At 32.2% G+C, this 17,243-nt stretch overlaps 1 pseudogene; it reads right to left on the bottom strand.

Moving 5' to 3' along the window:
* Positions 1-604: 604 nt before the first annotated feature.
* LOC147074654 (zinc carboxypeptidase A 1 pseudogene) lies at positions 605-5,010 on the bottom strand (annotated as a pseudogene).
* Between the last annotated feature and the right edge of the window lie 12,233 nt (positions 5,011-17,243).

A 17,243-nucleotide genomic window follows, 5' to 3' on the forward strand; every position in this document is an offset into this window, starting at 1 on the left:
GTTAAATTATACAATATAAATTAGCCTTAAATGCATGATGATGATTATTTTGATGTTTTATTTTCCCAATCTGAAATTAATTAATGAGTTGATTGAAAAAAATCAATAAAAATTATGATTAAGTCTTCCAAACTTCTCTTTTTAAATATAAGTTAAATTAAGACAATAATTTGAGGTTTGCAACTTATAACGTTTGAATACAGCAAGTATTTAGTCGTGCTCAATGTAATTATTCAAATAAAAGCTATTTTGAAAAAATCTGAGGGTTAACTTTTTTTTCCTTTCTAAAGTCGAAGTCATTTACTTTTCGGTTTGATAATTAATCAAATAATTGAATTGGCATATTTACCACCATATTATAATAATTTTAAAACAAATTAGTTGTAAATTATATATATTTTTTGGGATATTGATATTGAAAGGTACTACAAACCAATTTTCATAAAGATCCATCAAATCCCAAAGTTAACCAAAATGAAAACAATTTTTCCAAAACTAGCGAATCCTAAAACTTTTAAAACTAAGAAATATATTATTATATATTTGAATCGATATCAAAATAAATTAAAGTTAAAGATAAATTTTACACAATATATTAAAATCATCATTTTAGGATGTCGTTAGGAATTTTCTGGATTCATTGCATTACATTACATCACCATGTTCAATCCCAATAAGATCATAATATGGGTCTTTACATAATGAAGGTTGTATTAATAGATTTGTGTTTTATTATTAGATATTAGTGGTTTAGCCACTTGCTCAACGTACTAGAACCATACTAAAAACGGCATCTGAATTCACCAAACCCGAAATTCGAACCCAGAATCGCGACATTATAGGATGACACATCATCATTCTGCCATCATGGACGGAATATATAAAATTTTGGCATTCATATTTAATTCTAAATTTAAGCTGATTGCATCATTAAGGAAAGAATTCGTCTTTTGGAAGATTGATGAAAAGAAACTGGAGCAGGAACACTAGCAGTTATGTACCAAAATTTTTATCTGTTGGCACACAAGAAATCCAAGAAAACGCAATTGATAGTTTAAATATATATATTTTATATAGATATATTAATATATATTACAAATCCAAGTAAATTACGAAAAAAGTTAGTAAAAAAACAGTGATGTACTATAACCAAAAAATTATGACAAATAATTTTTAATTAAATAAATTAATGTATTTAAATAAATAAAGCATGCCCCGCTCATAGTTAAAATGACAGTTTTACGTTGTTTTACAGTACCTATTTCTTATTATTTTTTTTAAGTGTGATAAATTAATGACAATACTACTAATTCTAATTGATCTACCTGTTCTTTGTTAAACATTAAATTCAATGGTAGTTCAACTAGATTTATTTGCAATTTATTTGATATCACACATTATATTATTATCTTCATATTTCCAAAATATATAGAATTGTGTATTGTATATATATATATATATTGTTTTATTACACGTACTCAAAAATCAATAGATTGTATCTAAGTTTGTTTTTAAATCTTAGATCCTTAATTATTAAATAACATAATATAATATTGTACTTTACAAGATACATGTGTATATAAATAACACTCGCTTCTTATTCCTTGTGCGTGTATTGTATAACTAAATTAATGCATGAGGGAGATAATATCTTCTTGGATATCTTTTGTAAGTTTCCCTTGAAAGCACATTAGTCACCTCCAATAGCTCCCTGAATGGTTCAAGAAGCTTGGCTTCAGGATATTCAAAACCGGTTTTATCGTTCGTCAGTTCAACTGTGAAGGCAATTGTAATGTTCATAGCTCCGTATGCAAAATCATCGCTATCCCCGGCACTTGGATACCAATCACCTGAAGCTCTCACCGTGTAGTTGCTTCTAGTGGCTCCATGGATAGCCTCCGCCATCAACATGCCTATTTCATGAAGCTCTTCCGCATTATCCCCTACCGTCTTTTCAGCGTAACTGAATGGATACAGAATGTGCTGCCCAAACGCGTGAACGGTAACGTAGGCTTTAATTTTGTTCTTGAGCGCAATCATGGTGTCCCGTACGGCTCTGGTTTCAATTTCTGAAAATGGAGCTGGTCCAGGGTAAATGTTCTCATCGCAGGGATCCATTGACACTCCGCTTTCGCCCCAATGGTAGCCGTAGTTGCGGTTTAGATCTACCCCAAAGCATTTAGTTCCATTGTTTGGTTTTCGATTTTTTCTCCAGAGTCTGTTCTGTTATCAATAAACATTTTTTTAAGTAACTTATTATATTACAAGACACTCTACCAACGTATAAACTATAAACCCACAACATAGAACCACTACAAGATATAAGTGGCTACCTTCATACGAAAAAAATAATGTCACACGTAAGAAATGAAGGAATTAGATTCAAAGTCGGTAACCTCCGTTTTTACTTTATTTATATTTTTCTTTGTTCCGGTTCTGTAAATACTTATTCATAACATATGGAATAAAGCTCTATCTATTGGTTAAATAGAATCAAACCGAAATTTGATTTCAAAGTCTTTTATATTCGACAGCCGCCATTTTTTAAACTTAATATAATATATGTACATTTAACATGATTATTTATTCATTTTAATATGTTTGCATAAAAAAGTATATTTTTTCACTCCGATATAATGTACTTGGCATTTTTTTATGATTGTCTCTAAATGGTAAAATATGGAGTTTACTGAATTTAAAACTAACAGCCTCAAATATTCTTAAGAAATTGATTTATATTTTGTACTATCTCTATTTACCTTTATATTATGTATATACATATATAAATAAAGAACTTTTTAGGTATTCCTTAAAAATAAAATATTTTAAAACCACGTGTCTATATTTGAGGCTGTTAGTTTCAAAGTCAGTAACATCCATATTCAGCCATTTTGAGATATCGCAAAAAATCGACAAGCACATTTCGGACTGCAAGTTAAATATTATCTTTTTGCAAACATATTGGTAAACAATAATTGGAAAAAGCGATTAGCTGGATAATTTAATAAAAATTCTTGTTGAAAGTTAGTTGCAAAATATAAAAAAAATAGGCTGATGAAATTTATTATAAACTACATTGTAATCAAGCTATGGAAATTATTCGATTTCAATAAGAAACTACGAGCCTAATACTACAAGGTTCCAAGTGCTCTTCCTTGACAAAACAAAGCCAATAATGGAGTATGTACTTAGTATTTTAATCTTTTTTCAATAAACAATTAGAAAAAGCAACTAGCGAATTAGAATGTAAATTTAAACGTAAATTTTATTAAATAAAGCATATTTTAAGTTAGTCGTACAATATGAAAATGGCGGTTGATGGATACATATAAACAACTTTGCAATCAACCTCCGTTTTTAATTATATTTAACTAGGTACCAAACTGAGCTGAATTTTATGAATATATGATACGTAGGAAAAGCACCTATCCAAAAAAACTAAAAATTGGGGTTACCGACTAACGCATTTTTATACTATGTATATTTTTATAATAATAGCATGTAATATTTCTTGGGTTTTGTATTTGGATTTATTCCAGGTAGAGAAAGTAAGTAACCGTTTATTGATTTGATAAATAATGATGGGGGTGCAAAACATGTTTTCCGTGAAACGTGTTGTAGTGATTTTTGGATCGAAATAGCACAGTCCTATTTTGATGTTGCAAATATGGCTCTAAGAGTGCTGTTTCCATTCGCAACTACATATGAGTGTGAGACGACTTTTTCTACACTACTTACTATCAAGACAAAATCTCGAAATAGATTATACGCGATAAATGACATGAGAGTTGCACTGGCCAAAACAAAGCCAAACATAGAGGAACTGGTTCAGGCAAAGCATATACATCCATCCCACTAAAATTGTTATTTAAATGTAATCACTACATAACATGTAATATTTTCTGAAAACATAATTGTTTGTAAAAAATGGTCTTATTCACAACAGCCTATAAGCAGTGCCGCCCCGTGTGTATGTTGCACCCTTGTGCAAAGTATTTGGCGCTCCCAGTTTCTTTAAAATAATATAGATTTTCTTTTTTTATTAAGTTTTTCACCGCTAAAGACGTGCTAGATGCTTGGCCATTAATCTAATACTTTCACTACTGACGAGTCAATTACCACATTTAATCATCATGCTATTTGATACACGCCAGGCGTGTCTTCAGCAGTGACCGTATTGTGGTCATTAACTAGCCATTGAAGTTAATCCCTCCAAACCAAAATCCGCCACGCACCACACCCGGTCTTAATCGAGCATATCACGTGGCCCTACATTAGCGATGTGAAGCATCTAGTTTAGTTTGAAGTTACTTTCTAATGCAAAGTACCGGGGAGAGAAGACCACAGGGAAATTATAAAAATAAAAATGTTTCTAGTGTATATATAACAAAAATAATGAAGCTAATCATATGGACAGCAAAAATTATGTGAAGAGATCTTCACGCCCGCAGTAAGACGCCGTAAATTTACCGACCATCAGAATGTGACAGGGGTCCGCGAGCCACCGAATAATTTTTAAAGAGACCACCACGCAGGAAATTTTAAAGAGTTTGAGAACCGCTGCTCTAACGCATATTACGGAGATGCAAGCGTGCCGAATGTTTTTTCACTCGCACCTATGATTCGTTTTTGCACTTGACTGCGCATGAGAAAATTTCAGGCTTAAAAATTGATAAAATGTAAAATTATATTATAATATAAAATAGTATATACCGAAAGTGTCATAGTATAGGCGTATCCATCTGGATTCACAATCGGTATGATGTAAAAGTCAGCATATCTCAGGAGTGCTGAACCTGCCTTGAGAGTTCTGATCAAGAAAATCGCTGAAGCGGTAGAAACCCATTCTCTGGCATGTGTGCCAGCGTCGATTAGGATAGCTGGTTTTCCCTCAATTGGATTGCTGGATATCTTTACCAAGGGAATATGTCGGCCTTCGTAAGTCTTCCCGATGCTTTCGACGGTGTAATATACTTTCTTATTTCTTGGAGCAATTTCCAGAAACTCCATGATCTGAAATTTAATCGTGAATTGGTGATTAGTATAAATAAGTGATAAATACTTGTATATATAAGAACCTCAATCTGGCTTGCTTATTCTTCAATCCGACCGGATTTCGATGTCCAGTGGGTCTATTCTATCCTTATCGACCGCTAAAGTGATAAAGTAAGAAATATTATTATGAAACTTAGGGTAGGTTTATATAAAAGTATTAACACTTATTGTAATAATTACAATACATTGGTTATAATTGTTGCAATAAGTGCTATATTTTAACAGCAGCAAGAGAGGTGCTGTTAAAATATAGCACTTATTGCAACAATACAACCAACTTATTGTAATTGTTACAATAAGTGCTAATACCTTGATACAAACCTACCCTAAGTTTGAAAATATTTATCATTTTATCACTTTAGCGGTCGATAAGAATAGAATAGACCCACTGGAAGGCCTCTAAATACTATATATAGATAACACAACAAGACAAGAAGACTGGCAAATGACAGGGATTCTTGGTGGCGCCACGTGGTGTCCATGTGTCCAAAATCATTTTGTAGAAAAAATACGACACTCATCGGGGCTTGAACCTGTATCATAATAATACTGGCGCGAACCCAGCAGATACAGGTTCAAGTCTCGTCGAGTGTCGTATTTTTTTTTCTCCAAAAACGATTTTTTTCTAGCGTGTATATGCATGAGATGTTTTCAAATTATGTACATTCAAGATAAAAATAGTTGTTCAACGAACGCAGTTTATATCAATTGTTTTAATTAAAGTATTAACTTTGTTTTTTTTTATTTAATGTTTATCTTATAAATATAAACTTTCAGTAAAATGTTTTGAATTGCATATTTCGTATTCTTGGAGAATGCCACTTCTATACTTTTACACATAGTTTATAATTTAAATGGAATATAATTAATTCACCTTACCAAATGATAATATAATTTATATTAAATTCTCAGGCTATTTTTTTAAATCGATAGTTATTTTGATTGTTCTGACATTGTCAAGAATACTAGTTTTTAAAAATCATCCTGTACAATTTATTATAATTTATATTATCATCTTTAAAGTGGAATTGTATCAAGTAAATGCTGATTCAATTATTAACTCGTCTTGCCTTATTTATGGAAAGGATTGTTTACCTGTTCATAAGTTTTGTAGTGACTAAATTCTGATACAATATCAGCCTTCATAAATTTGGATGGTAGTAGGTACTTTGGAGTTTTTTGAAATATAATACTGTAAAAAGAGATTAATTAAACAATTTAATATACATTGATTAACTTTTCCCGTAAATCTATAGATCCATGTAAATCTGAAAATTTTAAGAGTTTTTCATAAATCTAGTTAGTTTATTGTGTCCGGGGCAAATAATATTCTCTTCCCTCATTCATTCCTATAATTTATAAAAGAACTTGAGGGCTTTTACGTGTTTTATAGTCATAAAATATATTTTATTAAAATTTTCAGGATGGTCCAGTATTCCAAATACGAGTTTCCATACAATGTTCTTAAAAATACAACCTTTTTTTTTAAATATGACAATGAGTTGATTTAATTTTTGTGCTATTTCACTGAAACAGAATCAAACAAAACTTAAATCAATAATTATAATTTTAGTTCGATAGTGTTACTTTATTAATATATATCTCATGGATGGTTTCAAATTTAATATAGGTGTCGTCGATCTACTTTTTGAGATAATGAAACATAAACATTGTTTCTCGCAACGTGCAAAGGAAGGGTAGGACCTCAAACTGGGGATAGAGTACCCTAATTGTAATAGATAACAATAATTGTAAATTAATGCCGCGGGTAATATTTATTTTTCTAAATCGATTAGTATCTAGCCCGGTCACTGACACTATTTGATGTTTACATGGTATTTTAGAGAAACTACTGTTGTTTAACGTGTTTAAATACCAATAATATAAATTTGGAGTAATAGGTCAAAGTTACCCAAACTAGCAAACTATTTAATATAATATTTTTTTTAAATAATTATAGGCAATTACTAATTATTCTTAAAATCAAATTATATTTAAATCTTACCTTCCACTCATGGAGTTGGATGTAGTTAATAAAGTGCAAAAAATAATCCCTGAAATAAATAAATATATATTATGTATTATACATAAGACATCAACAACCGATCATTGAAAAATCAAGAATAGATAGCCGACGGAATGTTGTTTTTTCAGCAATATCATAATTTTGTCTGCCAGCAATATTATAAGTGGCTATGTAATGCATATTTTAATTATATATATTTTAATCAAATATAGTATTATAGAAAAATGATGTCATATTTTGTTTCACACATAAAAATATTGACTTTTTTTAAAATTTAATTAAACCTATTTTAAAGATAATTGTTTTTTATGATTTGAGTTGACCGGCTTTCAACTTTTCTCGGTAGAGTGTTTACAACCTGCTTGTAAGCTTGTTCGATGATTACACTGGGCGACTTTACAGACAGATTATAAATTCGCCAACAAACAGCTCGTAAAGAATCTCAATGTAATTGACGCTTTAGTTATATTTGCTTTTTATCGCAATACACAGTAAGCTTATATTAAATGTTTAATTGTAAATTAATTTTCCATCAAACACACTCAGTTTTCACAACAATTTCAATTAATTTCTAACATCCTGATGAAAAATATTTATTTTTATTAAAAATATATTTTTCCGAAGAAATAGAAAAAACCTTATTATTTAATATAAAATACATGATAGTTAGTAAATTACTTATGTACCGAAAAATATACACGACATTTTGTGAGTTCCTCTCATTACTACTATATATCTATATATATTACTCTCACAACTACACGTAACAAAGACATTTTAACAACTGATTCTCGTACAGATGAAAAACTACGTATATAAGGGGACAGTTCCATAAGTTCGCGGAATGGGACAGAAAAAAACGGATATACTATATATTATGTTTTATATTTTTATTTTTCAATATAATCTTCTCGGACATGAATGCAATAATTCATAGATCTATCTTAGTTTACGGCTACCTGTAGGGACTCATAATCATCAAAATGTTTTCCACGTAGGTCTTTCTTCAATATTGGAAATAGGTAATAATTACTAGGTGCCAGATCAGGAAGCGTTCTCATGAAGTCATAATACACTTTTTGTTTTTTAACCGCTTTTTTACTTTAATAGATTCTTTTAAGCTACTTAGAATAATAGCGTAGTACTGTCCCGTGATGTTGGTGCCTTTTTGTTTATAATATATTATTAGAATTCCTTGTCAATCCCAAAACACTGTTGCCATCACCTTTCCAGCCGATGGTATGACCTTAAATTTCTTGGGGGCTGAACCTCCCTTTTATGCCACTGCATGGACTCCTGTTTTAACTCGGATCATAATGACGCACCTATGTTTCATCTCCCGTAACAATCGTATTGATAATTTCTTCTTGATTGACGCCAAATACTTTTAAAAATGCTTAGAACATTTCACACGATAACTTTTTTGATCTGGCGTAAGTATTCGTGGCACCCAACTTGCGCTTACCTTTGACATCCCAAGATTTTTGTGTGTAATTCTAGAAATTATTGTTTTAGATAGATTAAACCATTATACGATTTCGATTAGTTTTAGCAGATCATTTTCTATAAGGGTATCTTCCATTTTTAAAACCATTTCACGTGTAGTGACGTCACTTGGCCTTCCACAAGGGTCATATTCTTCTAATGACTCTCTACCTTGTCCACGGTTTTACCACGACAAAGAGTGTCATAAACCAATTTCATTTAATTTTTGATGGTTTCCACATTTTTTCCCTGTTTCGTGAGGAATTTAATTACCATTCGGAGCTTAATATTTGACATTTTTTAAATTATCATAGACTTGCATTTGTTCTTTTAAATATTGGAAGCGATTAAATGGAAAAATCAACCTGAAATTGCACAAATATACCTTAAAAAGATTACTCAACAATAAAAAACTCCAATACTTGCTATATTCACCACCATTCCTCGAACTTATGGAACTCCCCTCGTATAATATCTACACTCTAAATTTTAAATACCTACGTAAAAATTGCTGTAAAAATAAATTGAATACCAAGTATTTTAATGCATGTTGAATTATTGATAGTGGAGTAGAATCAGCATAAGAAAATTGTGATTATTTTAATTTATAATAATGATTGAATTCCGCGTATTTTTTTTATTTTCAAATATTTTTTATTTAATAAATAAAACCGGCAAGTAAGATAATATTGAAAACTAGGTGAATTTTTAATATGGAAAAATAATTTATAATTGAACGTAATTAAAGTAAAGGTATGTACCTATCTTTACCGTAATTTTATATTGAATTATTGTGATTCCATTGCCATTCTTGGTGGTATTGGCTTGTATGTCTCTGATAATTATCGTAGAAATTGGAAATCGTGCAGAATTAACCAGCCATTAGTAATGCCAATTGGGAAGGCAATAACTATTTTTAATCAAATCACTTCGGATATTGATATACTTTTGCCCGTGGACGTTGTTTTATAGGTTTTTAAGATAGAGTCTATCAACCTAGTACATTCTGCTTCCATGTACCTACCTACTTTTATTTGTTTTATTTTATTATTGTATTATTTACTCACATCACTATGTACCTATATTTATTTGAAAATTGTTAACACTTAGTTTATGCCTTGTCGTGAGTGTTTTGAATTTATAATTTGTTATGTTCATTATAAGTAAAATACATAAATTTGAATTTGGACACAAACAGAGGAAATAGGCACTTATGTGTGATTATTTAAAACTAGACACTATATTCTAGCATATTACTATTTTTAATGATCAATACTATGTAATGTACCTAAATGCTTCATATAATATACATATAATGCACATATTACTACATAATAATATGTGAATAACTTTTCAAAAGATAAATGAAATATTTATGTTATTTTCAACAAATCGAATGTGGCGTATTCTGTAATAAGTTAAATTTTCATTCTGAAAGTATAAAACATTGTTGTATGGAGGGATCACAGAACAGATAATAAATAGAATACCGATAGGCTATATTCAATACGCCGCATGCTGATGCTTGGTGTGTAAGTGTCGTACGAAAATGAAGCACGCATTATACACGTGCAATAGTGTATGTAGTACACCAACATTAAATGAGCGTAAATGTATAAACCGAGAGCAGTTTTCAGTATTCGACGTACAACGTATTCTTGACACGTGTGTAAGTTTAACCCGGATTCTTCCTTACTCGAGTCGGTTATCTGTTAACGCCTTACCCGTTAGGTAGTTCAGTTCCCATTATTTCTGAGTTCCCTTGGAGGGACCCTGTGTGATTTATGAAGAACATATAAAAACATGTAACGTCATATTATACATGAAACGCATTTTTTTCCAAATTATGGACTGACTGTTTTCGGCATAATTTTACTAAAATCACAACGATTGCCGGTATTATATGCTGCCTAAAAAAGACACCTTGCTGAAAAATACGAAGCTGACATTTAGATAAAAGGATTTCAAAGTATACACATTTTTATTTATTGTAAAAAAATATGTAAGTTTAGTTATAAATATTTAAAAAAAAAAAAAAACAATCCGTTAGAGAAAACGTAATAAATTAAATTTTAATAATAAACCTGATCATAAAATTATATTAAAAAAAAAAACCACACAAAAAATAAAGATTCTTCGGAACACACTATACATATTATAGCGTCGTAACAATAAATCCCAAAACAAACATTATTCTGATCGTGTGCGTGGACCTTATAGCCAATCACCATGGATAATTTGTGTATATTAACACGAAAAAAGATATATGTAGGTACTACTGATATCACTAATATACAAACTATTCATTCATTAAAGTTTAGAATGGACTGCAGGTACATTGAATTACCATTTGTTTTACTAAATCATACTTACTTACATATTTAAGCTGGCGCTACAAACCATTCAGTTCCATGACCAACTACGCATCCCACCCACTAAGCTCCTTCTCCAGTTGGTCACACTCAGCCTCTTTGCATATCGCTTGACGTTATCCGCCCATCTTCTCCGGAGAAGCCCACGGGCCGAGTGCCAGTAGATGTTCCTTCATAACCTGTATGCGTATATGCTATATGCCTGTATGCTACACGTCTATTGCATCCACAGAACAGATTAATAAGATAAATATAATAGCCTGGATGGATCAAGGTTTTAAAGCCGGGCTCGGTTTATTACTCGCAAGAAACTCAAAAAGCGCCGAGAGACTTATTACCAATATTGAATTTGCGTTTCGTTGTTCACGTCATATTTATCTCCACACGAGATTTAAATCTTGTTACTACCACACCCAGAATGTAATCCCCATTATTTCGTTTTCTCTTGCTCAAAGCTCAGCTTAGACTATTTGAATATTTAAAAAGAAATATTTTAATATTTTTTTATATTGAGCTTAATTTTGTTTATGGTTCACCACAGAGTGGATGTTGTATTGACAGATTTTTGTTTTCACAAGAAATGGAGTTTAGCCAATTGCTCAACCTATTTGGTCGAAACTCTGGTTCCAAATACACATTGAAAAAATAATATGTGAATTTTCGACAAACCTGGGATTCAACTAATGACACACGTCATTATAAGCCAGACGCGTAACGCTCAGCTACCGTAGGCGTTGAAACGTTAATATAATAAATCATCCTAAAATATTAATTATTTTGCAAAATATGATTAGGTCAAAAGGAAAAGCACCATTCTCCATCATTAATAACACAATTTTGAGGTTTATTTTAAATAATATTAATTGAGAGTTTTGAATTTGAAAACTGCACAGAAACTCTTTTGCTTCTTCCTTACTCATATTTTTTACACTACAAATTTATTCATATATGCGAATATCAAAACATATTCATTCTCGACATATGCAAGGCTCAACACCTGTTAAAATATTTATTTTATAACTCAAAAGGTTTGCTACAACTGACTAGTGTTTATCATAGTGATAAGAAACATATTATGGCTCTTGCGTTACCTGGCTCTAATAGTGCAATGATAAACATGAAGGCACGTATTTGATAAAGCAGTATGTTTTACCTTTTATTGATTTCTATGTGTTTTACGGTTTTATTATTTCTAAAAATGCGCACGCAACAATGAATGTGGTGAAAATAATGGATCCACTAAAATATTCAATGATGTAGTATATAACTTGGTATTCCTACAAGATATATTGTTTTATGGTGCCATCCCCTATCGGAGGTTAGTCATCATCAGAACTATCTTTACTTTATCAACTGCTTCCCAGAACAGTTCTGAGGAGAACGAATCACAGAGGTTCTTAAGGCTATACTTCAGTTGAGACATGGTCTAAAAAGATCGTGGCTAGGCGATGCGCGGATTGCGGGTCGCGGGTGCAAATGACGCATGCCGACCGAAATATAATTTGTCATATAAATCCAACATGCATCCATTTAATGTTGTTTATTGTTCTAGTATTAGTAACAATAATAATATATTCATTGACATGTTTTCTTTTTAATGTAAATGGGTAACGTTTTTAGTCATCTTTACACGATTTAAGAATTAATAACCCCGTCACCATCACGAAACAAATTGACGTGCAGTCACCTCGATGGTCAGTCTCCTGAGTCCTCCAATTTCATTCCACATACTGTTCAAAATTATTCGCCGTTTCACTGAAGTATCGCCTTAAGCAACTAAATGCGGCGTCATCCTCTACCACATTTACCGTTGATACTAATTCCTTGGAACAACGCTATACTTAAAAAAATATTTTTTAACTATTTTGTAACGGAAAAATATGACTGAAAAAGTGTGCTTTATTTTTGTCGGATCGCCCATAGCATATCTAAACTATTATGGTTTGGTTTAGGCAGTGTTTAATTAAATTTAAAAAAAAAACTCACCAGCACCATCTGCAAATTGTATTCATAGTTCAATGGAAAAAAAAAATTTGCTGACAATGTTTAGTGTGCACAATGTATGTCGAATCTTAACAGCCTACTTCCACCCCTCGCCACTGCTATGATCTCCGTAGCGTACCAACTCACTAAAATCACATTCTGTTACTGAGATACATAAAAATGGAAAGGGGACTTTCGAAATAAAGACGAGTATAAACATCGAATAGTCACTTTTGCTAAAACTTTATCATGTCATCGAATCGAATCGGCATAAAGTTTGTTTAGGAAACACTAAACCGAACAGAGACATATAATACATGTTGAATTTAGTCATTGGACGCTAACGACGCGCTTAGCCCGTAATGATCAGGTGGCCATTCGATATAATTAGCATGCTATTTAAAGGTGGTAATTAAAAAGTAATTATCTAGTCAGCAGACAATGTGTTAAGGCTAAAAAGATCGTGACTAGGCGATGCGCGGATCGTGCAAATGACGAACCGAATGAAAACCGAACGAAATATAATTTGTCATAAAAATCTAACATGCGTCCATTTAATGCTATGTTTAATGTTATATTACTAATAATAATAGTATATTCATTGGCATGTTTTCTTTTTCAAGTACATGCGGAACGGTTTTTAGTCATCTTGAATATATTCCTCCGATGCCATCACAAAACAAATTTACGTGCTCACAAGTCAACTATCGCTCTCCGAATGGCAACGCGGCCGAAATTACGTCCCACATAGTGTTCAAAATTATTTGCCGTTTCACTTATGTACGCTCTTAATATCAATTGATATTATACCGTCTTATTAAATATAATTTAACATTTTAAGCTTGTAACGTTAAATCAGTGTAACATTAAATCTGTTAAGAAAAATTGACAATAAAATCGCCGTATTGAAGAGGATGAACGTAAAAAAAAAATCTAAATTTGGCCAATCCATGCTAACACTATCGACATGAAAAGTTAACAAATCGAGAATGCTATATCTCATATCTGGCGGCAATATTTGTTCCCACTCGAATATAAATTAAACTTTGCCAGTTTCAATTAAAAAACTTTGTCTGCCGATATGTCCTTACCTACCCCGGATGTCCCACGCCGTATGATATCTTCTCTTTGCTTTCATCAATTATTGCCCTATACGGATTTATTGGCAATATGTTTCATACACACTGTAAATATGGGTAATATTTAGTTTAATTAGTTTTTAGTTCTGTGTTGAATGAGTATATAAGTGATACAATTGGGATGCTGAGGATTGAACAAAATACAAGTGCATCGATGACCAAGTTAAGGCTATACCTCAGTTGAGGCACGGTCTAAAAAGATCGTGGCTAGGCGATGCGCGGATTGCGGGTTGCGGGTGCAAATGACGCATGTCAAACGAAATATAATTTGTCATATAAATCCAACATGTGTCCATTTAATGTTCTGTTTATCGTTCTATCAGTAACAATAATAATATATTCATTGATATATTTTCTTTTTAAAGTAAATGGGTAACGTTTTTAGTCATCTTTACACGATTTAAGAATAAATACGCCCGTCGCCATCACGAAACAAACTTACGTGTTTCCAGCTCGACGTTCTCTCTCCGAATGGCAGCGAGTCGAAAATTTCGTCGCGCCTATAGTTGAAAATTATTTGCCGTTTCACTGATGTATCACCTTAAGTGAACCATCAGAAAGTTGTGGGATTGGTGTTGGTGGGTAATCGGTGAAATACGGTAGAGAAATTGTTATATTAGATTTATTTTAGTTTATTACCTGTATAAAATTAATGTTGACTTGTATGTGTATAATATGCGTGTGCTCTGTATCACGAGTTTACGCAAGACGCTACAAAATCAAACGGATAAGGAGGCAGACAAAATTACGCGACGTGATAGATTGGTCGCTAAGCAGATGAAATGGCAATGGGCTTGATATATCGCTTGGCGAGAAGACAACCGCTGGACAAATGCCGTCATACAGTGGTACCCAAGGAGTACTAAACGCCCACAGGGCGCCTTACAACCCGCTGGATAGACAAGCTCATAAAGTACGGTAGATGTACGTGGCAGCAAAGAACTAGGGACCGAGAAGAATGGAGAGAGCCGAGAGAGGTCGCCTTCATCCCGCAGTAGATCGACCCCAGCTGATGATGATTTTTTCTTCTTTCTACCATGTCCGATCCTAATAGGATCAAATGGCCACAGAGTGGAGGTTTGTATTAACAGATTTTATTTTTTACGAGAAAATGGATGTCAGCCACTTGCTCAACCTATAAGGTCCATACTCTGACTCATACACAAATTGAAAAACAATATGTATACTTGCCAGACCCAGGGTTCGAACCTGGGACCCTCGACACTATAGACCGACGCTTAAGCCACGCGGCCATCGTGGGTGATGATGATGATGATTATGATGATATAAATATACAAAAAAAAACATACTTATTATTCTTATTACTTTGGGGTATTGAATAATATAGATTTATAATATAATATATTTATATATAATACAAATAATATAGATTTATAAATAATGCATAAGCCGAACAATTTATTTTAAAGCTACTCATTTTAAAACCTATTACCTAGACGGATGTCACTTTCATCAGTGCGACCAATCAATTACTTTGAAAAAAAAAACGGTCTGAGATGTCCTCAGTCTGTCCGGAGCGGAATGGAAATACATATAGGTCGGATTATGGCGCCCGGAGACCCCATTACCGACCTCTTATTTCGTATGCAGTGTTGAGACATGACACTCTGCTGATGAGGAAGGAATCTCTTTGCCCCAACCTCTCGCGCTGATACCCTATCTGATGGCGTTTGTACTTTTCATGACTTGTTGCAAGCGACATCGTAGGACGCCGCGGTGTTATTGGTCAATTTGATGTGAATAAAGTTGACGCAACGGAAATGGAGCGATAACATCCGTAACTCAATTTTTTCTTGAAAAATTTGTCAACCATTCTTTTCACATATTACATACCTCTTTATCTATCCATATCAGAAAGTAGGTATTGTCTAAAATAAGTATATTTTTTAGTACTGTTCGGTTATCAGGAATACAGCGGAAAACACATTTTGAAAATACCCGATATACTGGATTATCTGTGAGTTTGGGTTAGTTTACGTTAGGTTAGGTTGGGTTAGGTTAGGTAAGGTTAGGTTAACCTAACAAATAAACTAGTTTATCGGCTATTTTCAAAATGTGTTTTCCGCTGTATTTCTAATAACCGAACAGTACCTATTTTTTTGTCATCATGAAGAACATCATGTGGAAGAACACACGGTGTTGACGTTTGCATTAACAGATTTTTGTTTTTACACAAAATGCATGTTATATCAAAAACAATATATATATTTGCCAGACTCAGGATTCGAACCTGGAACCTTATACATTATACGCCGCTGCGTTAGCCGCTTCACCTTCGTGGGTATTATAATAATATTACCTACATAAACTAAACCAAAATGTAAACACATTTTATAAATAACCAGGAATTATCACCAAATAAAAAATAAAAATCTCTTGAAAAGAAATTACTACCATTGAATAAATAAAAAATATATTTTTTTAGATTATCATACTGGATGAATGTACTCTCTGTCACTGTTTACTCTTTACTGTATCTAGTTTTTTATCGCCACTTACAAATTATTCGTCGACTCGGCGAAATTTAAAAGTCCTCGGGTGCCACTGCATGATTGTATTTATCTAGAAGTTAATCACTTTATATTAGAATATAATGATATAGTTCATACAAATTAATATATCCCTCACAGACCCAAGCCTAAAATTGAATACTTTTAACGGTTTTCTCTATAAAACATATCTTAAGTGGATTTGAAGAAATCAAAAACATTTTTTTTTACTTTCTTCGTTATTTAGAAAAAGCGACCCTCACATTTGTGATGGGCGGGTCTCAAACTAAAATAATAGGAATGGAAAAGTTGAAATGTAAAATGTAAAGAACTATTTTTTACGATTTTGAGACATTTGTTTATTTTTAATATGGGACACAATTAACAATTATAACAATAGATATTAAAGACAATATTAACTCATTCGCTGCTGACTATATAATGATTTTTTAATTAGCACCTTTAAAATGCACGTTACTTACATCGATCGGCCGCCTGGTCATTACAAAGTCAAGGTCAAGTATTAATTAGTTACAAATTACTAATAAAATTGATGTACAAGAATAAAACCTATAGTTATGGTGCTACATCTGAGTACTGCAAATTACGACCGGAGTAAAAATCCGAATCTGAGAGTCATCGATGTCGATAGTTGGCAGAATGTAATCAAAAT

Source organism: Rhyacophila brunnea, unplaced genomic scaffold (assembly GCF_057557595.1).
Source record: "Rhyacophila brunnea isolate RB1 unplaced genomic scaffold, BYU_Rbru_1.0 scaffold_16, whole genome shotgun sequence".
In the NCBI taxonomy this organism is placed as follows: domain Eukaryota; kingdom Metazoa; phylum Arthropoda; class Insecta; order Trichoptera; family Rhyacophilidae; genus Rhyacophila; species Rhyacophila brunnea.